We start from the raw sequence: 24,911 nt of genomic DNA on the forward strand, positions 1-24,911 counted from the left end.
CAGACACGCGCAGTGCGTTTGGCTGCAATTGAGAATGACGAAACCTGCAAAGGATTCCTCGTGACGTAGCGTTGAAGGGACGTAACTACGTCACTATTCGCTCAGTCTACTTTGTCAGAGCCGGGACAGTGTTGCTGACATGAGAGTTGCGCGCACACACACGTTAGCGTTCCTGCTGATGAGCGTTGTTCAAACCACACCGTGATGCGGGATGGTACGAGTGGAACGGACACTAAACGTCAAGCTAAATCCGTGCAATCTTCGAACTAAAGATTTTGTTCTGTTAGGCGTAACAATAAAAGACAGGAAGATAGCGGTGTGGATCAGAGAGCGAACGGGGATGGCCGATATTCTAGTTGACATTAAGAGAAAACAAAAAAAAATGGAGCTGCGTAGGCCATGTAGTACGTAGGGCTGATAACCGGTGCACCATTAGAGTGACAGAATTGGTGCCAAGGAAAGGGAAGCGCAGTCGAGGGCGGCAGAAAATCAGGTTGGATGATTAAATTAGGAGATTCGAAGGAGCAAGTTAGAAATCGGATAGCGCAAAACAGGGGTAATTGGAGGTCAATGGGAGAGGTCTTTGTCCTGCAGTGGACATAAAAAAGTCACAGGTCTGCACGGCACACGCAGCACAGTCACAGCATAAGCTGTAAATGTCCACCTAGTGGACATGTCCATTTAGTCTGCTGCTGATGTGCTGATTGGCTGGGGGCGCCTGTCTCTTTCTGACGCGTACCCCAGCCCAGCCAATCAGAACTTTAGCAGCAGACGAAATGGGTATGTCTATTAGTTGGACACGTACAGAATACCCCTCTGGTCTCGCGTCCCGCATTGCGCCTTGTCGCCTCCGTGTATGGTTAGAAACAAGGGTTAGAAAACCGTGTGAGGAGCTCAAGCGGCAGGCTAAGCACCGCTAACGCTTTCAATGCTTCTTCTTCGGACAAAATTGCCCTTTCTTTCGTTTTCTAAATCTTTTTTATCACAGTTTCGTGGTCGGCGACAGGAAATTTCTCCGCTGATATAATGAGGATAGGGTAGCGTCCTGGGGAGTAGGAGAAAGGTGCCACGGAGACGCAGCCAGCGTACGGAACGTATACGTCACTGGAGGAGCGCAAACGGCGCCGGTCTCTCGGAGCCTCACTGATCGGTCGGAGAGGCACTGGCGTCACGCCAGATTTTGGTGGATCTAGTTGGTCGACGAAGCGGCCGCGATATCACTGTGGCAGAAAAGGAACAAAAGTTGGAAAACCGATCCGAAGCTCGGCGTAAGCGCGGGAGACCACCATGACCACCCGAGAATAAACAGTAAGAAACGTTCTTCCAGCAATACGAGGCTCGTCAATAACGTGCGGGCGCCATGACCGCAGAGTAGCGGGATTGCGCCATAGGACCGAGATGCGAACTCGACGTTTTCAGAAAGCTACTCGCTTATCCTGACAATCCTCTTCGGAGATTTCTGCATACCTTTCATCGACGGGCTGCATTTTTTAACGCGAGCACATGTTTTCGCCCGTACCTATGCTTTTTTTATATATAAAGAGTGTGCCACCTATATGAAAGTTCTCTTTTTTTTTTGTAAGCTTTAAAAAAAGCCAGAAAGCACGAAAAACTGCCGCGCAACTAGTCGCGCGACACTTTACGTGCGCTTTTGCTGGCTTCTTTCAGGCTTGGAAAATAACTTCTATGAGCACGTATAGGGCACCAGAAAGGTGGATCGTGAATTTTTCATGATGGCCTACAATTTTGTGATTGGCAATGTTGCATTGATTATAATATCTCAAAGGTTATTTAATTAATATTAATAAATTTTATAATTACGTACCAGTTCCATCCAATTTTACGTACTAGTTCCATCTTTATCTCTGCGTTCAAGTAATGAAATGAAGTTTTTACCACAGCAAACATGAGAAGATGATGGAGATAGTGTTCCTTTTTTTTTCACGCACATGGAGACGCTGCTTTTGGGATCTAACCGTGGTGTCTATATTATTAAATTGTTTTTCAAGTTCATAACATAACAGCAGACAATTAAGAACCGCCTTGAACTGCGATTATATCCTATAGTTTGTTCGGGTCTCAAGAGGATATCACTGCTCATGCAGTGTTATTACTTTGCTTGAAACAATAAGCTTTTAGTTTCTAATTAGCGCAGCATTTATTTTAGAAGAAAGAGTAAAGTTACTAATCTGTGAGTGGACTCCAGCTGGATTAGGTCATTTTCAGAGGCGAATGGCGGGGGCACAACGTTTTAGTGGTTGGAGCTGGTTTTCAATTCTTAGGTTGTCACGGACTACAATTCGGACCACACAGCCTGCACCCTTGTCGCACCCTTAACTGTCGTTAATTCCTAGTCAGCACCGGTCGACTGTGGTGTTTAAGTATAGTACACCATAAGTAAACATTGTGCGCTACATGTGTCCTTTGCTCACTCATGGGATTCATGGCTTATGCGCATTGCAAGCAGGCGATCTTAAACGCGGGGAAATCGTCAGCACGGGGTCTTCCGAAGGCAGTAGCGAAACGCAACTGCTCGCCTGTATTAGACGATCCACGATACCTACGCCGATATTTGGCGGACATATCGATAACGTGTTTGCTAGAGGATTTGTTAACAGGGAAGCCGTTAAGTATATATACGCGTCTTACTTTACTGTACACAGACCGATATTCTACGCAATCATGCAAGGATACTTAAACCCGGGACACCTCGGTAATCTGTAAAAAATCCGAGGCACTTCTTATCAGTTGTGAATGCGAAAGTATTATTGTCCAATTGAACGCCGCTGAGCGCTCCTTCGAGTTTTGCGCTGCGAGTGATGTACCATGGTAGGGTGCCTACATGCAACGCCGTTTTGAAACGGCGTTGCATGTAGGCTCCCTATACCATGGCAGTACGTGCTGCCCGAGCCAGCAAGCAGCAGCAGCCTGCGGTGCAGGCTCGGGCACCGTGTGCCGGATTCAGAGTGCGAGGGTGACGTGGCGTCTCGACGATGCCCTCTCGCCTCACGCAACACCTGGCGCGCTATTAGTTAGCAGGTGTTCGCTTTCGCCCGCTCTGCTCCGTCGAGGCGTGTTCATGACGTGGCGTCGCGTGTTCATGACGTGGCGTCGCGGGCTCGTGACGTGGCGTCGCGGCCAAATGAGAATTTATCGAGGCGCGCTCGTGGCGGCGCGTCACAGGCGCAGCCAATGGAACTTTAGGTGACGTTTTGTTGCTACAGACTACAGACGCCGGCTTGTTCGCTCGATGGGCCATTTGATGCTTTCGCATCAATAAAGAGAGCGGCACATTGTACATACTATGTGTTGTGTTTCAATGCACCGTTCTTCAAAACTAAGAGAAAGTTTCGCTTACATTTCATCATCGGCATCAGGGATGTGTTCTGTCTTTGTTTCGTTTTTTATGTTCACCTCAGGGGCTGAAAGATAATGCTTGTGAGTGGCAGCTGCCGATGTAGGAATCACTCAGCTCAGCTGTATACCTTCAACGTTGCAGGTGTTGTTCTCTTCCTTAGCTCTGCTGAGCAGTGCTCGAGCTCACTGCAATACTTTTGGACGTCTGTAGAACTCTATATTACATGTATGTGATTGATGTCCCGTCACTCGGACAAAACAGGTCGGCTTGGCCGCACTTTAACGAGAGCGTACCCGTAGACGGCCTTGAGCCTGTTCACTGCGTCGTAGGACTTGCTCTCCTTCTTGAAGTCATCGAAGGAGTACACGGGCTTCAAGGCCGCACAGCACTCGGTAGTGCAAGTAGGAAGGCAGCCCGTGGTCTCGGCCGCGGTTCACGTCCAGCGATAGAAGGTCCTTGCCCGAACTGGTTCGGTGGGTTCGCGAACAGGTAACCTCGTGATCTGCGAAATTGGGGAGCGCACACAGCACGGCTCGAGCATTAAACTGGCATTCACTCTTGAGGAGTAACGCGGAAATCGTTCGGCGCCTTTCGGGAGCAGTCGCAAGTTGCAGGGGTATTTAACAAGGCAGCATCGAAAGCTCCGACCTCTTAGGCCCTCACTCATATTATTCTGGTACTTTCCACCCTTACGTTCGAAAGCAGGGGTGCGGCCGCATTACTTAAGTATAAGAGCGGCTTTCATATTGTAAAAGCCCAGATCTTTCCATTAATAAAATGCATTGGAGATAACACTGTCTTTTCTGCGTCAACGAATTACTATACCGGCGGTGGAAATAACTGAATATTTGACAATCACTTATTCATTTACTAATTAAAGAATGTGTCAATAACGCTTACTTATTTATTTTAAGGACACGCGTTGCAATGCGGAATTAAAACCGACCAGTGCTCAAGTCATCTACACTTGTAGCAGAAATTCACCTGGATGTCACCATCACTGGCGGCTACTCGCCCATCTTATCGTCCGTGCACACTGCCAGTGCTTGAAACTCTGCAATATACTACCAGGCCTAATGTAATATCCTTATTTCTGCTTCTTTAGGTTGTCATCGAAAAAATGTCTCTCTCGAATGTAAGAGTACTTTAATCTTCAATCCAGTATTCTTATGCGACTCGCGTTTGTGTTTTGCGACTACCCTCACTACGTCCAGAAACTAGTGGACAAATGCATCGGCGTCACAGCTCATGTTTTCTCAAACAAAAAAAAAAGCATCAAGCCCGTTATATTACATTAGCCCGTCAAAAAAGTTGGGAGATGCTCAAGCTTCGCCTTTAAGAGTAGAATTAAAGCATTCAAAAGTACCTGAATGCCTGTCACTCTTCCCAGCAACTGCAGCTTATGCAACCGTAATGTTAACCGGGAAACGCTTGCTGCGAACGCTATGCACGAAGGCGAGCTTTCTGGTTCTTTGTATTCTTTCCCCGCACGGCCGGCGCCGCCGCGGATGTGCGGACTCGAGCGCCATCTGGGGGAGGGGGTATTCTGTAAGTGTCCACCTAGTGGACTGTCCATTTCGGCTGCCGCGGATTGGCTGCAGCTGCACGAGCGAGAAGAACACTGGCTGGGGGCACCTGTCTCTTCCTCATTCGTGCAACTGCTAGTGATGCTGCAAAAAAAAAATAGAGCGGCGCGCGCCGCTCTGTCATTTGTAGAAACTTTTGCTCACGGTCAGTGCACGGGCAGCGCCGGATTGTCTGAGTAACGGGGCCGCTAAAGCCAACCTCACAGCACAGTACCTCCTTGCTGTAGACGGTGTCCTGGTGCTGCATGTTGTGGTAGGCGGCGCCCATAATGAGCGCGCGCACGGGGTCCGTCTTGGGCTTGCAGAAGTCGTCGAGCGTGTTCAGGTCGTACGAGACGCGCGACGTGTGGAAGCACTTCTGGCCCTCGCGGTGGAACTTGGTGCCCACCGCGGCGTGCGACACCCTGTTGGCGGCCGTCGCGTACGGGTTCAACAGCGACGGGTTCAGCGTCTCGTTGTAGTAGTAGTGCGGGGTCGGCACGGACAGCCGGTAGTCGTCCATGATGCCGGACCAAGGATGTGCGGCAAGTACTCCTTGTAGGTGATGACCTGGGCGCGCGTGCAGTTCTGCGGTGAGTTCCAAGGATGGCAACGCGACACGCCTGGCTTCGTTTTTGCAGACGTAGCATTCTTTCGGGACAGTGGCTTTCATGAGTGGCTTGTTGGGCTAGTTGCTACATGGTTATTCTAGGAGAATGTCAGCAAACTTGAAAAAAAAGGAAAAAATTGAGCGGCAGACACTGACAAAGTAACAGGATGAGTTGTTAGTCTAGCCACTGTCCTGTCGCTTTGTCTATGTCTGCCTCTCAACTTTTTTTTTTCATTTTTAAAGTTTGCTGGCATTCTCCTACAGTAGCTTTCCTTGCCTGCATGCTGGCTGCTGCTGTCATGACGATTACACAACTAGAGCTCACTGCTTGTATGCAACAGGGTTTGTAGCAACGGGTATCTGAACACTGCTGACCAATCACCCAGAATTTAAATGTGCCACTGAATTCGTTGCCCGAATAGACAAGCAGAACAAGTGACAAGAAATTAAGAAGTTGGCTGCAGAGATGTGAAGAAATCAGCATGAAAACCATACGAGCAACGTAATCGGAAGGAAATAGGCACCAGAGCATGCACTGAGTGAGGAGCGTTCAGTTGCGTAGAAGTCAAGAAGTACTGATGTAAATACATATTAAAAGTAGGGGTGTGTGGTAATATTGGAAAATTTCGAATCCGACAAATTTTCGAATATTCAGTTGGACACGAATATCCGAAACAAATCGAATTTATTGCTGGCTGTGCGGGAGCAAACAGCGGTCTTTAGCGTTTGGGTTATCTAATATGTGAGTACGTGTCTGATGTGCTTATTTGGTGACGATATCGCGCTGCTGGCGAAATTTTGCTTGTGAAGCGCGCTCAGCCACCGAACGCGTAAGCCTCGCGAAAGAGCCAGCCTCTCAGTAGCTAGGAACGCAGGTTTTGGCGAAAAGCGAGGGTACGCTTAGAGCGCAACGAAGGGCCATGGGGGTGAATGCGCAAAAAAAAAAAAAAAGATCGATCAGGAATAATAATGCTCTTTCGGGGAGTATACGTCCAATGGGCCAATAAATCAGCAGCAATGCCCGTGGTGACGATATCGCGCGTGTACCCTGCTGGCGAAATTTTGCTTGTGAAGCGCGCTCAGCGCCACCCTGCACCGAACGCGTAAGCTTAAACCTACAGCGTCTCTTAAACCGCGCGGTGAAAGAGCGCTAGTGCACGCATCGCCTCAGTTGTTCTAGGATAAACGAGTCCAGTCGGTTCAAAGTTGTCCTGAGAGAGAGCGTTGTACGTCGTAGCGAGGAACATAGGCGATGGGGAGCACGCATCGCGGTATGAGGCGCGAGTATTGCGCACGTTTACTTGGAGGCCATGGGTGTGTGAATGCGCACAAAAAAAAAAAACGATCGATCAGCGGAATAAGAATGCTTGCTGCGGTTCATAGTAGTAAAAGAAGAAATAGGGGAGTATACAGTCCAAATTTGGCAGCGTGATATCCTGAGCTTATTGCTTGTCAGCAGCATACGTCCAATGGGGCCGATAAATCAGGCAGCAATTGCCAGTGACCGCCACATTTCGAAGCTTATATCTCGGCAATATATCGGCTGCGAATTTGAGTAATCTTCACTACTTCATAATGTTATCCTACTAAAATGGCAGTCCCTAAACCATGCGCATCCTATCAAACACCTCATATGCTACTGTTCCAGCTGCGAAAAAACAACGTCAGACTCTACAGTGTGCTTTGACCAGGCTATACAATCGACCGTCTACCGAAGCAAAGTTCCTGGGGGAGCCTGGCCTTCTCCCGCAGCCCAAAAGGCTATGCGAATGCTTCTTTTGTTCCTGAAGGCAACAGACTTTGCACGCTATCTGGCTGAACTATTGCCTTTTCTCTCTTTCGCTCCCCTCCTATTCCCCCTCCATGCGTGGGTTAGCCCTATAGTGCACGAGGTTGAGATAACCTCAATATCTCTCTTTCTTAGTAATGATCTCATAACTTAGCCCGCACTACTGCTGACTCAATTGCCCTCACTGTGAAGAGAGAGAAAGGAAATTTTAAAGATACGAAATGCAGAGAGGTCGGCCTGAGGTACATTCCGCAAGCCAGCTACTCTGCGCTGGAGTTAGAGGGAGAGGGAAAGAAAGAAGAGCATGATGAGTGCCGATGACTATACAGAAGGAAAATGCGAGACATACAACCAATGAAGTCATATACGTGAAGTAGTCAAGCAAACAAGTCATTTCATGGCTGCATGCACGTTCGCTCGCTCGCACTGCTCGCTCATACTGATTGATTGATTTTAATGAACTACGAAATAATGGCAACGTATGTCACCGTCGTTGCCGCATAAAACACTGATGAACGAGCAAAGAAAAGGTGAGACATAAAAGCTGTCGAAGTAATGGAGCATGTCGGAGTCGCCGATACCACTGCATGGAGATATGACTGCGAGCACGCGTCATTGAGTGGCTGCAGGTTTATTGAATGAACACTCACAGTGGCATTACGGGCGCCACAACGATAGCACGGTGGTCTTTAACGGTATAAGCAGGTAGTGGAACTAAAGGGGGAGACTGCTGCGGCCTATATGCTTGTTTATATGTTTATTATACTTTTCACGTGTTTAACTCTCTACTGGCATCTTCCTGAGCTTGATCTGAATGTAATGAATGTTATTTTATCCTCCGCATAGTTCCTGCCTGATCGTGAGGAGCTGCTCACAAGCACGAAGCCACCCGCTTCAAGCACTAATAGGTTTCTTGCAGTCGACGCACTAGCTAAGCTCGCATTTATAACGCCGAATGTTTATATGGCCCCCTGTTCCCTCCCTTTGAAGCCACCGTAGTTCAGCCGTGCAGGTCGCAATGACAGAGAAACACCACAGATGCTATAGGTTTATATGACGACATAGCGTAATGTATTATATACTTTGTATTATTTTTCTCGAAGCTTGACAATTCCTCTTTACAAAACAACAGCTTCGTTTGTGCGTACGCTTTTTGACGATTTACTTGCAGCGCGTTGAACAAGTTGGAATGCTGTAACTACAGAACATAAGATGACAATGCAAGATATCCTCCTCGCTATTGGCCGTACCGTGCACGACGAAAGCGCGGGACCCACCTGTAGGCAGGCGCCGACCATCTTCCTGGCCACATTGTAGACCTTCTCGTCGGGCCAGCCCTTCTTCTTGAGTTCGTCGGCGATGTGGTTGTGCTCGCGCACCAGTAGCGTCTGCAGCGAAGCAATCACGGGCGTCAGCGACGCACGCTGGTCCCCTGCGCACACGCCACCACGCACGTCATCACACGCTGCATAGCCCCTACCACGGAGAAAGAATAACAGGAGGCGCAACTCGGCTCCTTCTCGCGTCGTCATAATGTCACGCTGGAGCGCGGCGGCGGACGTCGTGACAGCGCCCCCTACCAAACGCCGGACACCTGACGTATGATCACGTGACGGTTTGTGATGCAGCGGATGCGGGAAGCGCGGGGCTCGGTCGCTCGGTCTTGTCGTCTGCTCGCGCGCGGATGCTTGATGCCTGTGCGCCGCCCTTGCATTAGGTAGCAACAGCTCGAGTACGCTAGCTGAACACGATGCCCGTCGCTAAACGAGACGGCAGCTATTACAACGTTTTCTCGCTAAGCTGGCCGGAGCGCCATGAGACGGGGACCGACCAGTACCGCCCCAAGGAGCAGCGATGACTTTTTCGGCTGGTCAGGGAAGACTGCGCTTCCAAGGTCAGCGTAGTATTTACGCCTGCCGAGCGTTCCGCTGGGGAAATGTTTTTAGCAGACGTTGTCGTTTCTCGTCAGCTCTCGATCCTCGCTTTCTATTGCTCTCGCCCATTCTTGCAGGCGTTCGTCATTTGGAGCTTTGAAAGTTCGAGTGTTTTCCGCGCATTACTTATATCCGCTGTTACAGTTTTGGGACGAAGCATCGGTGCCCCATTTCTGATAATCATGAACCGCATACACAACGAACACTTACATAGTAGAGGAGCAACGGAGGAACTGCAGAACTTAGAAGCGATGATTCTGACTGCGCGAAGCGAGCCGCAGACTCTGCTCTGCTCTGCTGTTCCGTTTTTCCACGTCTTCCCAAACCTGCCGCAGGAATATAATTAAATTTAGTTTCCCCGCAAGGTAGCTATGTATCGCATACTCTGATCGGTGCTTTTTATACTGCATGATGATAAAGATAAACAAATTCTCGTTTTTTGTTACGCCGAAAAATTTGAAAACGCATCAAGTGCAGTTTTCTATACGCGCATGAGTATAGTTGCAAATCGTCTGCTCTTTCCATACGCGCCTGGCTATGATCGCAGATCGTCTGGTCCTTCAAGTACTCTAGTTTCCTGCTCTTATTGCCGCATAAAAAGCATGTGACCTTAAATTTAAATCTTGAAAAAAATATTTATACCATGACAGTCTATAGGTATTTTATTGCTTGAGTGCAAACCGCGCTGGCGGAAATGTTTTTGCGGCATCAGACAGCTCAGCTCAAACGGCCAGTAGCAGACGACGCCGGGCGCCGTCGGAGAGCAATTTTTTTTTCTTCCGTAACGTGTCCGTGACCGCGGCCGCGGCCGCGCGCACCGCTCCGACTCCGACCGCGAGGGAAGTAGTTCATTCCGTCGCCGCAAGGGGCGCTGCGCCAACGTTCACCACCAGCGCGTCTCCTCCTCTCCCAGCGTGACATTATCACGACCAGTGCTCCCGCTGGCGCCGGCCCAGAGTTTCGCCTCCTGTTATTCTTTCTCCGTGGCCCCTACATAGACCACTATAGACCACACACGCTACATAGACCATTATAGAACAGAAGGACTGATACGTGTTTCAGGCCGTTGAATGGCACGTACTAGCTGCTTTCAGCAGAGATTGATGTACAGTCGAAAGCAAAAGTCTAGAGACCACGACATTAGCAAAAATTTTTAAAACAAGTTCTTCTAGCACAGCCGTGCAACGTGAAATTGTCTTAATGCCTGACGCTGGTCAAACAGGCGCACGTTGTCAGTACCACTTGATTTCAGCCTTTATGCCTAGACTGCGAAGAAATAAACAAACTGTTTAGCGGCACCTCTGGTCCCAAACTTTGGCTCTCGACTGTACAACCAGCTGCTCACACGGCGCGCAAAGGAAACACGACGACAAACCGAGCGTTGCAACAAGTTAGTAGCACAGCAGTCCTTCATACAAAGTCACTGCACGATGTAACAAGTAAGCCTGCAGCACTGGATAGCGGGACCGCCTTGTAGAAGACATCCTAAGGGTCTGCCCGATGTGCTAATTAAAGGTCTGGACTGCTGCTACCACTGCGGGAAAGGTATAACTGAGGACAGGGAGGGAAGTGTGATGATATGCTGGAAGAAATAGATGTAGATGGGTCCGTGCAAGCAGCAACAACTGCGAGAAATTTGCACGTACAACATGCTTCTTGCAAAGTAAGAGCGAGTTAGAGAATATCAATACAAGTATAAATTCAGCACAATATCTGAGACACGTAGTCCTCAATGCAGCACGACGCAACCGGATGTCTTAATTAACAACAACAAAAAAATGCAGCTCCACTAACGTGAAACCTGGGGAGGTGCGAAGCATGCAGTGATGCACCGCTAATAGGCTATGGCTCATAACCCCGTAAAGGCGGCCTCCCCATTACGACGACAGAAGAGAAGTGAAATTCTACGCTGGATTGATGAGCGGCAACGCAGCCAACTGTGGAAGACGACGACAACGACGACGCGGGAGCAGTGGTACGAGCGGGTGCCGAGCGCGAGCACGAACCGCTTGCTTCAACGCAGCCAGCTGTGGACGACGACGACGACGACGATTACGGCAGGATACGCCGACTGCCCGGGCGCATAAGGTGCTTCGCACCTAAAATCAGTCACTTAAGCTTATGAGTATAGTCACGCAAAGTGTTTGTGTGCAGTTAGTAAAACCGCTGTAAGAAACTACTATCCAGTTGATCACAAAGGAATCAGCTTACCGGCCATAAAACACTGCTTATCGCATCCAGGCATGTAGCTGAAGCACTCCCCGTCGCTTTTACGTGGCAGCAGTCCTTTGGGAATGTACAAGCTAGATTTGTCCACTTTCATCTTGGCTGAAAATGTAGAGAGAAAAAAAAACGACAAACTGAGAACAATGATAGTGGTATAATTACGCTATATCGAGGTTCGATGCATTGCCGAACCTCGATATAACGAAGTAGAATTCGGAACTATATTTCGTTCGTTACTATCGACACCTTAAAGCCGACCTAGTGGTTGGTGCTTTAGGTGACACTGTGCGCCACCTACCTCCCTTGCCATCGTCGCTGCGAAGCTTCTTGGAGTCCTCCTCACTGCTGCCAGTAGACGACGCTGGCGTCGATGAATGACGTCACCTCGTTTATCTGCTCCCTATAATCCCCTGCGTGGCAAGACATATCTTCGTCAAGGGCCGATCTCGTCATTATTCGCTTGTTTATTTGAGTCGCGGAGGCAAGACCTGTGATGAATCCGCTTGGAAGCATGATACGCGGTTTCGGTAATCAGGTATTAGAGAAAATGTTGATAACGTGCATCAGTGACGGATACCCTGAAGTGATAGTACAGAAGAGGTTGAGCGGGTATACGTGTTTCAAAATTGGGCGGTGTGTGTTTCTTTCCCCAGCTCCCATAAGGGTAGCGATCAATGCAGCATTTGAATCGGGGCTCAAATATATACATACATATATATATATATATATATATATATATATATATATATATATTGTAATCCCTTGCACGCGCTTTTATGATTTGTTGGAGTCGCAGCCCGAGAAAGACAATCGGCAAGGCTTTCATTGCAGAGGAATCCTTGATTACAACTGCATGCAACTCTAACTAGAGCACAGTCCGCTCATTATTATGCAAATCCGTGGCTAAATACATACTAGCGACAACTTCGTTCACCCCGCTATCAGCTAGCCACGAAGTTATGAAAGTCTCGGTGTTCAACGCTTGCATGAGACAAACAATACCTGCAATGTATCTTTCTCGCCCGTCGTTATGCAACAATTGAACCCTCTGCCAGAGGCGATATGCAACAAGCGTAATCTGATAAAATTGAAGTAATTTACCAACCATATTAGCCCTGATCCTGATTACCACGCCTTCCTGACGCATTGCCGTTGTAGTAGTAGTATGTGGTTATTGGGGGGAAATGAAGATATAAGCACAGTGCCGTAACTGTCTCTTTCTAGGAGGACACCTCAACAGCACTGCACGGGGGAAGGGGAGGACGGGTATGAAAGAGATGATAGAGACAAGGGGTGAGGTAGGTTGGCCTAATTGCTTTGTCAAGGTCAACATTAACATTTGAGGCTCAAGCGGTCTGTTCCCCCACCAGTCAGGCAATATTGCAAGCTTTATCACTTTTTTAGATTATTATATCATACAAATGTTTGCTTCTTTCGGGAATTTCGTTATGTGACGCTCTTGCCTTGTCACGGTCACTGAAGTTAGCCTTCTCTCGCGCACACGCATGTGCACGCGCGAAGTAGAGAGAGAGAGAGATGAAATAATAAATGAAAGGCAGGGAGGTTAACCAGGACTAAGCCCGGTTGGCTACTGTAGTAAGATACTAGTATATGGCAACCTGGAAGAAGCCAACGGAAGCTACGAAGAAGTGAATGCGCGAGCTCATGACGAACGTGCATGGGAGCTCGGGGCCTTCGGAACGAAAACAACAACGAAAACGGCTGAGCTAGCGCTGCCAGGCTAGCCAGGGCGTGTACGGGTTCGACCTGAGGCACAAAACGGACCGAGCCGGTGCTACCAGACCAGCCGGGACGAGACTGGCGTGCCCCACGGTGAACCTGTGTTCCGGCCAGAGCTGAGATGCAGACCAGGCTGAACGGGTCGGTGCTGTTCCTGCGGTGAACGAGCGTTCGAGCCCAGCGGTTCCAGATGGCCTTGGTCGCGAGTGCGATGTTCGGGCGAGCCACGTGAGAGGGTCCGGCACAACCGCCTGCTGGGGTCGTGGCCACGGTGCCGCGTTGCTGACCGCGTGGGCCTGCCGTGCTGTCACGCGAGCAGTTCATCATATGCACGTTTGCTGGCCGCCTGTACGATTCCGTCGTACAAACAGCGCTTCATGTCTACAAGCGCCGACGCCTCCGACATCAAGTACTGTGAGTGACCTTACGAAGATACTCAGACTCATCGTATCGTCAGTGAGACACGCGCTGTGACAACTCGCGTGAGTCGTGGACTGCGTGGACAGTATAGAAATAGTACAGTATCTTGTAGCTCTTCGTAAGTGTAATTGTTGCCGCCTGTCATCGATAAATGTTTGTCCTGTCTATGACTTTGCTTCCTGTATCTGAGTCCCTGGGCCCACGAACCACCACAGCTACCCTGCATTGTGGGGAATAGGAAATTGGAGTCGCGAAGTCGAGGGTGTATGTCTAACGGGGAGGGGGGGGGGGGGGGGGGGGGGGGGCTGCCTTTGCAAAATAAAATCAGTGTTTTGACTTCATAACTATTACAATACACGCACATATAGCGAGAAGAAATCGGCGGTCAGCGCACACACCTGGACTGTTCCTGGGGCAGGCAGTGCGGCTGGAATTGTACCAGCTCGAACGGACCATGTCCATGCAGTGGCCCATCGGGTAGAACTCGTCCTTGTGGTCCACATTGACCTGGCAACACTCCGGGTGAGGCTTGACGCCCTTGCCGCAGCATTTGGGCGCTGCGACCATGAAAATCGCATTAGAGGAGATACGGGTTCCTTCTCGATGGAGAGATTTTTCGTAGAGTGTGGTAGTTCCCGCCAGCTATACAACTACAAGCTCCAACAACGCTCCAAACAACACTTATCCCTGAACTCGCTACATACTGAACGCAAATTACCGTCTGGACTGCTTGAATAAAGCTCCTTAGGCAGCTAAATGTAACAATAATGTGAGAAAAATTTGTGTGCAAGTGAAAGTGGAACCATTTTCTCAACCAGGAGAAAAAAATGTTATTCGGCTGATGTCTATACTTGCGATAGTTCTTTAGGTCTGACAGAATTAAGGCGAGTGTCGCATTCTGGATAAAGCATTTTCGTTGAGCATAGTTTCACATTTGTATGACGTAATGTTCGGTTGCGTGACGTAACGTTCAGCGCGACGTCTCGCTGAAGCGACGGGAATGCCTGGAACACTATATGAGCGCCCCCGTGCTCCGCATTACGCGACGTGAAAATAACTCTGACGTGAAGTAACTCTGTGCTAGATTTTCCGTCACGTGCAATTTCGCTGGCTTAGGCCATCGACCTTCTCTTAAAAGGTGGCATCCCCGAAAGTGATGGATTAGAGAGTACGGTTCCTGACGTCTTTTAGGGGACGATGCGCACCTCCAAATTCGAGAAATAGTAAGCCAGGAAATTCGGGAAATAGTAAGAAATAGTAAACATGAGCGTCAAGAACTGTTCGGTTCATACGACGTTGTATCGGAAAAATGCCCGCGAGATCGCGGGATCGAATCCCGGCCGCGGCGGCAGCATTTTGATGGAGGCGAAATGCAAAAACGCCCGTGTGCTTGCGTTGTAGTGCACGTTAAAGAACCCCAGGTGGTCAAAATTAATCCGGAGCCCTGCCACTACGGCGTGCCTCATAATCAGAACTGGTTTTGGCACGTAAAACCCCAGAAAGAAGAAGAAGAAAAATGCCCGCTCGGACTGCTGAACCAACACCAGCTAGATAATCTAGCACAAGGCCTAACGCACTCCGATCCATGACGTCATGCTATACCTGGCCCGACTGCCATAGAATCTAATGGGGATGCTTCCGCGTAAGCAACAGTGATTTACGTCACCGCTTTCGTCACGCCAGCCTTGGCAATGGAAATTTCGGCCCAGGTAGCATGACGTCATAGATCGGAGTGCGTAGGCCTGGCTGAACACTGTCGGAACTTGGTGGAAACTTGTTGGAACGTTGCCGTCTGTATTGACACGTGTACTTATTTAACCTTATTCCGGCGACTGTACTTCACCCGCTAACTTGAAGTTATCGCTCAGCGCAAGACGCACCCTCATGATTTGGAGCTTACTCGAATGTTATCATTGATTCTATCTGTTGGGTATGTTCTCGCCGAACTTTGTGTAATCAGACTGTATGCGCGACACGAACTGTGCAGTACTTCCTAGAAGTCACGCGGGCACCAGCGCTGGAACGTTCGACGAGTCATGTATAAAAGCCGACGCGATCGGCCCGCAGATCAGATTTGCGACCATCACCGACTTTGCTCGCCGCCATCGTTGTGCTTTGAATTTAACCTGTTTCTCTGGGTACAGGTTCGCCCAATAAGGAGTTCGTTTCGTGAGTCACAGTTCTTGCTACTTTGTTTTTCACTGTGACTACAACGTGACATTACTGTTTAGTCAAGAGTTCGACAAAAGTTCGTCTGGTCAGGTAACATGATGATGAAGAAATTGCGGTCACTGACCAAGTCAAGGTGAAAATAACACGGAGACGTTTCGAGACCCGTACGGATTCCTTGATCACACTATTCTGTAGGAAATATAGTCAAGAGTTCGATGAACGTTCGTCTGGTCAGGTAACATGATGATGAAGAAACTGCGATCACTGACCAAGTCAAGGTGAAAAAAATACGGAGACGTTTCGGGACCCGTACGGGTTTCTTGATCACACTACTAGTGTGATCATGATCTACTACTAGTGTGATCAAGGAAACCGTACGACTCCCACCAAAGGTCGTGGTTTCGAGTGCCTTAATTAACTCTGTATTAATTAACACGATGACGACGGTGACCTGCACGCCATCAAAACTGTTGCGTCAGAGTTGCTTGCTTGACCCGCGCACCATCGAAATTTTTGCGTGAGCATTGCTTGCTGACTCATAGAAGACGATGACGACGGTGGCCTGCACACCATCGAAATTCTTGCGTGAGCGTTTGCATATAGGCCAGACACGGTGCCGGGGCGGTGTTGTAAGTAAATTAAGTAAATTACTACACCAAGTCGGCATCGTGTACGATCGCTCGAGGACGTTGAAGGCTTTTGCCTTAATAAAAGACGATGATAATGACTTGAACCCAACAATTTTCAGACTGGCGCAGTTCACAGAAGCTCAAGTGTGAGCAATCCTGAGTAATCTGCGCTGTAGACGTTTCCACACGAGCCGGTGGATTAAGAAACAAAGAAAGATAAGGAGCGCGTCGCTCACGGGCCTTGGTGACCTTGCCGTCGACGACCTGCGTGGTGGTGAACGTGGCAGAGGAAGTGACGTCGTGGGCCAGCAGCTGGCCAAAGTGCACGATCAGGTCCGAGTGGTAGCTGTATTCGGTGTCGCTCGATTGCCACGCGGATCCGGAAAGAGCCATGGACACCAGCCGAGGGCTCGGCAGCTTGCGGCCGTACCCGCCCTTCCGTGTGCTCCATACGCCTGCGTGCCACCGGGACATCAGAATAAACCAAATTTATTCCAGCAACAGATTACAATGTACGGATGCTGGGTATATATTACAGTATATATTTCAAAGAAGACGCCCCACCCTCCTTCCTCCCGGCCCCATTTTCAGAGCGTTATTTTTTTTTCTCGACAAAGGTGGCAGCCCTATATATATTACATGATCGAAAAACAGGCCGCTGGCATGAGCGATACTAACTTTATTTATTTATTTATTTATTTATTTATTTATTTATTTATTTATTTATTTATTTATTTATTTATTTATTTATTTGTTGAAAACAGCGTTGAGAAGCGCATATATCGTTTACGCGCATGCGCAGATGGCCCGTCTGTCAAATCGGCGAAATTATGTTTGTCGCCGCAAGTGAAGCGAGCGCCGGAGGAGGAAGGCGCCTGGAGGTGGGGAAGAGAATCACCGCGTTCGCGCCCTTTCCGTTTGTGCTTCGACGCTGCGGTGCTCGCTGTGCATGTTCGCGGCCGGCGCCCTCTCCCTCCCCTTCTTCCACTTTTCCTACTTTCTATCCCCCTTTCCCCGTCCCTCAGATGCTGAGCCGTGCTCCCTATTGGCCCTTTTCGCGGAGCAGTTTGTTTTAGAGAAACGAGATGGCGCTCACGGCGGCGCGCCATACCTCTCCTCAGCGACCTCGCACGAATACGAAACCATTACCGCTTCGACCTTCCTTCTGTGCGATCAACTGTCGGAAATGCAAGTGAGTTTTCGCTAACGCACTGTGCTCCAATCATGCTAAATTGAATCATGTGGATTGAAGACGTGTGCAGTAGTTGGCTGCAAAAAACAGTGACTGGCATGTTAAGGAATGGAATGAATCTGTGTGGCCAAGTTCGCGGACCGCTGCTGCAACTGTCCGAACGTGTTACCGGCACGTCGTGATGTGCGGCTTTCCTCGAGGATACAGAAATTTGCTCATCCGCCAGCATTGCATCGATAACCTTCAAAGAAAGGGCTTCAGCCCCGGAAAGTCGGCAAGTGTGCGTACCACTCGTTGAACAATGACAAAGAGAGTAGTGCCGCTTCCTGTCATAGTAAGTTTCGCGCACGTTACCTATACACATCTTAAGCCCACTCTATCGCCGACGTACCAAGAATAGGTGAATGGGCGCACACATCAATATATGTGCACTATATACTCAGAATAAATGACCGACTACACCGATGGCACACGAATGGTCGACGAATGGTTTCGGGATGGCCCACAAGGCTAAGCGAGTTACTAACGGTAATATATATTTGCTACAAGGTATTACAGTGTACAAAACAGCTACGTTTCAAGCCTTATGCGCAGCAAGAACAAATCTATCGGAACTGAGCACACCCGCGAGCGATTAGGGCGAAAATAATCAGACAGTGGCCGCACCGAGGTACTTTACTGAGTCAGAAACTGACAAGCCACTGCTTCAAAATATTTACCAAATAAAGTACAAAGAGCAAAACACACTAATCCTGATTCAATTCATGAGGGGAATGTTTGGATAGCTTCGAATACAGTATTTAACCCCGCTATTAGAACAAGCACCGTACACGCTGCTCGCGCCGTTTGGACATAGGTTAATCAGCTCCGAAAGCGCTTTTGCATGTCCTCTGAAGCTGTGATCAAAGCTTCGTGTCGTTCACCCAGTCACCGTCTACGATATCTCCCAAAACAGAGGTTTTCTAAGCCGCGCCGGCGTCATACACTTCCATTGAAAACAAGGAGGCAACGGAGGCAGTTGAGGCAAGCAATGGACGCGTCACCACGTGCATCAAACATGGCAGCTCCCACGGGATCACCGCGAAAAGGGTCAATAATGGCTGCAGAAGCATGCATCTTCTCTCTTGCAACTTCTACTATACTACTACTATTACTACTGTTCGCGGCCGGCGGCCGTACGCTTGCGCGTAGCCTGCGTTCACGGACTGAAACGTCTCTGTAACTTTTTTTCTATGTGAGGAGATAGACTTGCCGACGTTTACTTTAACGTCGAAACCTTGTACAGCGCGTTCGTCTTGTTGCTCACTGAACGCGGGCAGCGTAAGTGCAAGCGCCCGCGGGCAACCATCACGCGACCGACCACACGTACCGTTTGAGTAGTCGGGCTTGAGCAGTCGCCCGTACGACTCCCCAGCGCGTCCCCAGCAAGGGTAGCGCAGGTTGTTGCACGACCCGTCGTGGGTGCGGTAGCGGGCGTTCTGATTGCAGCGCACGGGCAGCAGGCGCTTCTGTTCCTTGTCCAGCTTGCGCGGTCGGCCATGTCCCGGACGCGGGACCACCATTGGCTTGCCAGCGTGCGCGGGTGGAGGCGGAGGTGGTGGTGGTGGCGGCGGCGGCAACTTCACGTGCAGACGAGGCGGCTTCGGCATGGCAACCTATGACAGCAGATGGGTTACAGATTCGTTGCACAATTGAAGTATACTCTCCTAAATTAATGCAGGTAACGCAATAAAAATGGGAGGAACTATGGGAGGTGTCTCAGACAGGCTTCTGGCCGATGGACCTGTCTTTGTCAAAGGCTGTCTAGTCATTCTTAGAGAATTGGTTTTAGGCGTCAAAGAGAAATTCGCAAGAGATTACAAGGCCGCTTTTGAAAAACGATAGGTCCCCCTGTCGAAACGTTGGCCAGCCTGTCGGACGCACTTCACTCGGGTTCGATCATACGATTTTTATCTACAGAGTGCTTCTCTCATTGAGTATACCATCTGTATTCGCCTGTAGTTAACAACAGTGTTTTGTGTTTAAAAGCAACTCTCCACTTTCTCATAGCTGTCCCAATCCTCATCTACGATACTGCTCATCGGCCTTAAAGCACCAGGACGCTGACCTTTACTGTTTCATTTAGCTATATCACACTAATCATACATAAACTAGTTGGCAAATCAGTTGTGCGGAAGCCTACAAGGTGGAGGAAGATTCATGAAAGGGGAAAATTTTCATCCGCCCGAGTGTAGCATGCACGAAGCTGCAAAGGTAACCGATACGCGTTTCTCAGCCTATAGAAGGCTTCGAAATCTCTAGCTTCGTGCTGCAGTCGGGCGTGCCTTTCATGAATATTCCTCCACCTGAACTTCTGCAATCGTGAACACGATTACGCCGATGCCAAAAATTGACGCCAGCAGCGAAGTACAACGCACTTTTTTGCTGTAATATTATCTCCGTGTTCGTCTGGTTGAGCTCTGCGCCACCAAGTGACTGCACCGTGCAGGCCGCTCTAAGGCCGCTCACGCTTGCGCCTTCACTTATCCGGCAAAACGACCAGTCCGCCTGCGCTTATAGCGGAATACCGGACACGCTAAAACTCTCTATCGTTACACAAATTGCTGTTGCGATAGAAATGATGCCGACGCGATAGAAATGATGCGGACGCTCGAGGTGCATTCAAAGTGTCGGTGCCATCACCACCGTTGCTCTGCTGTCCAATGAGGTTTAGAAAAAAAAATGTTGGAGTTCGAATGATGTCCCGAAAGTCAAGCCGGACCACACCATCTTATCAGAGGCACGGTAAAACATTTGCTTATTGTTAAGGAAGAGAAGGGCTTTCCTCACTCTCCCCACGAGTTTAACATGGGTTATATTGCCGTAAAGATACTGGTCGACGTGTATGTTTGTGTTACTGCTTTTAGGACGAAAAATGAACGTCGTGGCAATTTTTTTTTTTACACAACGACATCAATATTAAGGCGAAGAGACTACTTTAGTCGGTAACAGGCAACATTTATTTTATATTTAGCCCACTATTTACATTAACAGAGCCAGAGCACTTGATCTGTAAGCGGACATCGCCTGACAAAGCTCTGTTTCAAAGATGGAGGGGCATGCGTTGGATTCGCCTCTTCTTGTAAAAAGCTGCGGGTGCTTTCACTCCAGTGATTTTTTTATAAACCTTTTCGGTGGTGTCCCGCTGATTGCGCATGCGCAACTCGTGCGAGAAGGATTGGAGGGTCTCCAGAGACGCGGAGCGTGTTTTGCTGCAAAAAAAAAAAAAAAAACTGGAAAGGCGGTTGGACAGCGAAGCTGTAAACGACAACTAGAACGATTACCCATTGCAACGTAGCTTGAAATTATTAGCATGGAGACATTCACATGCACTTTTCCTAATTATCAGCCTAAAACGTTTCAGTGGCCTGAGCCACAATTTCGTGCACCTAGAAAGAGTGGACCAGAGAGAAGTGCACTTAACCACTCTTTCGCCGCGCCTCATATGTATGCTGCCCTTCAGCAGTCCTCACTACACGTGGCCTTCCCAAAGCACTGTCACAACACAAATCAGTTGCTAGGCGGGTTCTTCTTTTACATACGAAATTGTAGGTACGTCACTCCCTGCTTCGTATGCTACAGTTGCTGCTTCCTGGCAACTGCAGCTTACGTAACCGCAATCTTTACCGGGAAACGCTTGCAGGGAACGCTATGCGCGAAGGCAAGCTTTCTGTGTTTTTTTTTTTACCCGCATGGCCGGCAACGCCGCTGCCTCGGATGCACGGAGGCGAGCGCCATCTGGTGATGCTGCACGGAACCCAGCGGCGCACGCGGCCAGCGCCTCCCGCTGATTGGTTGTGTTTTTGCTTACGGACACGACAGACTCACAGGGAGGTATACAGCTATACAGCTTCACTGTAAAACGCGCTCATCACGCGAGCATAGTGCTAAACCTTGTTATCGCTTAGAATGCTTCGCCCTTAGGGCGAAACTGCCTATTTTTTCCATCACATGTCACCTTTCAGTTGAGCAGCGTATTGTATGGTTAGCAGGGCTGATGTCGGGCAAAGATTACTGCCCTTGTCTTTTCAGTTTCCGTAAATATTTAGGTAAAATTCGCATTTTCTCTTTGAGCACGACGTGACAAGGTAGGTGAAAGGACGCCGACGCAAATATAACGAAGCGGTCGAATATTTACGCTGGCTACGCCATAACGTTTGTGCGTTTAGCCATGCACTGCCTACTCATGCCTTGCAAAAACCGCAAGCATTTCTATGCAGTCTAAGTTAATAACTGAACGAAGTGAAGTGCCAAAAGTTAGGCCATGTAAAGGTCTTTGGCATTGCACAGATACTTATTTTCGAGTTTCAAGTAGCTGCTATAGTATGCTTTTGAAGTGCCCCGCATTGTTTGCATCAAGATCCACTTAAAAAAATATACCATGTGAAAATTTTGCGACAAGTGAACTATAATACGCAGTGTCCCGCGTTCCACGGCGGCAACTCGCCAACTGGCCAAGAAACCACAAACCCATCGAACAGCATAGCTGTTGTGTGCAATTACCGTATTGACGCGAACTTTTGAGCACCCCGTAATTCTAGGTACCAACCTGTCCATAATAAATCTGACCACAAACAGGACGACACAAGAAGGAGACAGGACAAGACTACAGCTCCCGGTCTAGGTTATTATAAGTAGAGTTGTGACATCATAAAGATGTCAGTAAAAAGTAAAGCCTTGTCCTGTCTCCTTTTTGTGTATTCTTGTTTCCGCTATTGTTCACTATGAATACGCAGAAACTAGTTTGTCAGTGTATTCTGCTGCACCAACTTGTCCTTTGGCTACTGTCACTTAGAGAAAAAGAGGGACAGAACTGCATTACTGAGTGTAAAGTCAATTCGATTCTAATCGCCCTCCGACGCAGTTCGAGTCTCCGATATTTGAAGAAAATGGGTTTCTTAAGCTAGGGTCAATACGGTACATCCACGTGCAGTCACATTGACGTCATCGACACTTACGCAGTAAACCGGCGTCATGGGCACCCTACACGGACCGCGGTGGCACGGGTAAACAGCTGCGAGGCTCATGGGCCAGATGTAGTAGAGGCTGGGGTACAGGCTGGCGAAGTGAATATACAGAGCGTTTTCAGGAGAGCGCATTTGGGGACACGATCCGCTACGGCGATCCGCTCGCTCGAGCCTTCGGTTAAATCCACACAACGGGACGGGTTACCGATTCAGCCTGCGGACGATCATGACATGGCTAAGTGCCACGTTCACACATTAGCTGTGGCTCAGTGGCGTCGCACCAGCAATTTGACCTGCAGTGTAAACGCACATTTAGCTATAGGCACCGTAGAAGCGAATCGCGGTAGCGTATCGGGCGTTCTCCACGCTATCGGGAAAAAATAAGTAAATAAAGCTTGCGCGCTGTGCCGCACGCGGCAGAAATACCTTGTATGTGGGGCAGTCACAACATTTTCCCCCTACCATGTGCCGCAGAACCAAGAGACCAATGAAAAGCGACCCGTTTCGTCACGTGCAGCCGGCACGTGATGAAACGTGACGTCACCCAGCATACCACATACGTTACATATTACTGAACGTCCATGAGGTGCTCTTGGTTGGCCCTAAGGCACTTCTGTGAGACGTTCATTTTTATCCACTTTACTAAAAGACAACGTACCACAACCGACAAACGGCCACCCGAATCATGTTGGAGAAATACTGCACATATGTAGTGACCCCTGGGTATATGAAACGTACTATAGATATTCTGTATAGGGCAGACATGTCAGATTTACGTTGACTATATAGGCGGTTTGCTGCAAGTGTCAGGGACATGCGTGGCTGCCCCGGCATATCAATGCTTTTTGCACAGTGTTTGCTGTAATGAATATTACGTTCGCAGAAGATGCTGTGTGACAGATTAAACGGGCACACAGCAAGATCGGTACATCGCGTGCACACGTATGTTCACACGCGCGCGCACGAGAAAGGGTAGCGTACTCGTTCTTCTAGGAATTCCGCCAGCCACAAGTGGCATATTTAATTAACAAAGGTTTTGACAGCAAACTGTATCAGAAAATACGCAAGTATGCGTGAGCTGCAGACATAATAGCGTACAATTATAACTTGAACACAAGAGAAAACATGCTGTCATAGGTAAACTGCAAAATAAAACCTCCGGGAGTACAAATTTCATGTGTGGATCGAAAAACGTCTACATGTCAAGTTGTTACAAGATACATGACAGATCGTGCGATAAAACCTATGGGCCGTCTCTTCCTTCGGTCAAAGCAACATGCTCTAGACGACCTGGATTTCTCTGGAAAAAACATGCCTGTCCGTGACGTTGAGCAGGTTTCAGTCTTAGACTTCAACATTAGAGACCAAATTCGCACATCGCAGAGACATTTGCGGTTCGCAACGTTTTGCTTACAAAAGCGAAAGCGCGCCAATTTTTCCCGTCCTTCTCTCCTGTCGGCTAGAGGTTTGAGGAGCTATAATTTGCGAAGTTGTGCCGCCTTCTGGACCATCCCCAATTTACGCAATGCCCTACGTTCGGTATCGGCCCAAGTTGTGCATAACAGGTAGTACCGTTTCTTCGTCGGAGTGCAATAAATGGGTCACTACGCCGTTGTCGATCCATCGTCATCGCCATCCTGAGATCTTCGTCGTGCCGTCTCCTTGGCGCTGCTTTACACCCTCGCGTTTAACATACACAACTGTTCGCCTAATGCGGACACGTTGCGCCACCTGGTAATAAACTGCGGAACCCCAAACAGGACTAGATAGCCAGCTACCGGCGAAATGCTTCGCCTAGTACTGTTTCTCACAGTGCGTGGAAGGTTTGCTCCAGGCTGAGGCTTACCCTTGTTCAGACGCTTAAGTCTCCGCGTTCCTGTCAATCTTTTACGCTGACTGAATGAACCGCTTTTCATTGGTATAGGTCTCAAGGTTCGGTGGCACGCAGCAATCCGCAACGAATAGTGCCGTGACCCGTTCGTAGCGCAGTGGTAAAAAAAAAACAAGAAAGAATAAATATCTTAGCGCTCATCAGCTTGGCAACACATATTTCTGTGTAACATTCAGCGCAGTGTTTCTTCTTTTTTTTTCACCAACGCTGCCGCGTATAGTTACTGTACTTGGGCATTTCGCGTTGGCCCTTGAAAGCAACAATCGAGAGTCATCCACATCGACTTGGGTCCATCCTAAACACAACGTGAGGCCCAAGTGGTTCGCGATCGCAGACATATAAATCGGCTTCGTATTTGGGCGCTGTTTTCCTCGTAATC

General features: G+C 48.9%; 1 pseudogene; it reads right to left on the reverse strand.

The window, feature by feature from the left end:
• Positions 1-24,911, reverse strand: part of LOC119446431 (peroxidase-like) — a 33,332-nt pseudogene that overhangs the window by 1,716 nt on the left and 6,705 nt on the right.

This window comes from Dermacentor silvarum, chromosome 3 (genome assembly GCF_013339745.2).
Source record: "Dermacentor silvarum isolate Dsil-2018 chromosome 3, BIME_Dsil_1.4, whole genome shotgun sequence".
Classification (NCBI taxonomy): domain Eukaryota; kingdom Metazoa; phylum Arthropoda; class Arachnida; order Ixodida; family Ixodidae; genus Dermacentor; species Dermacentor silvarum.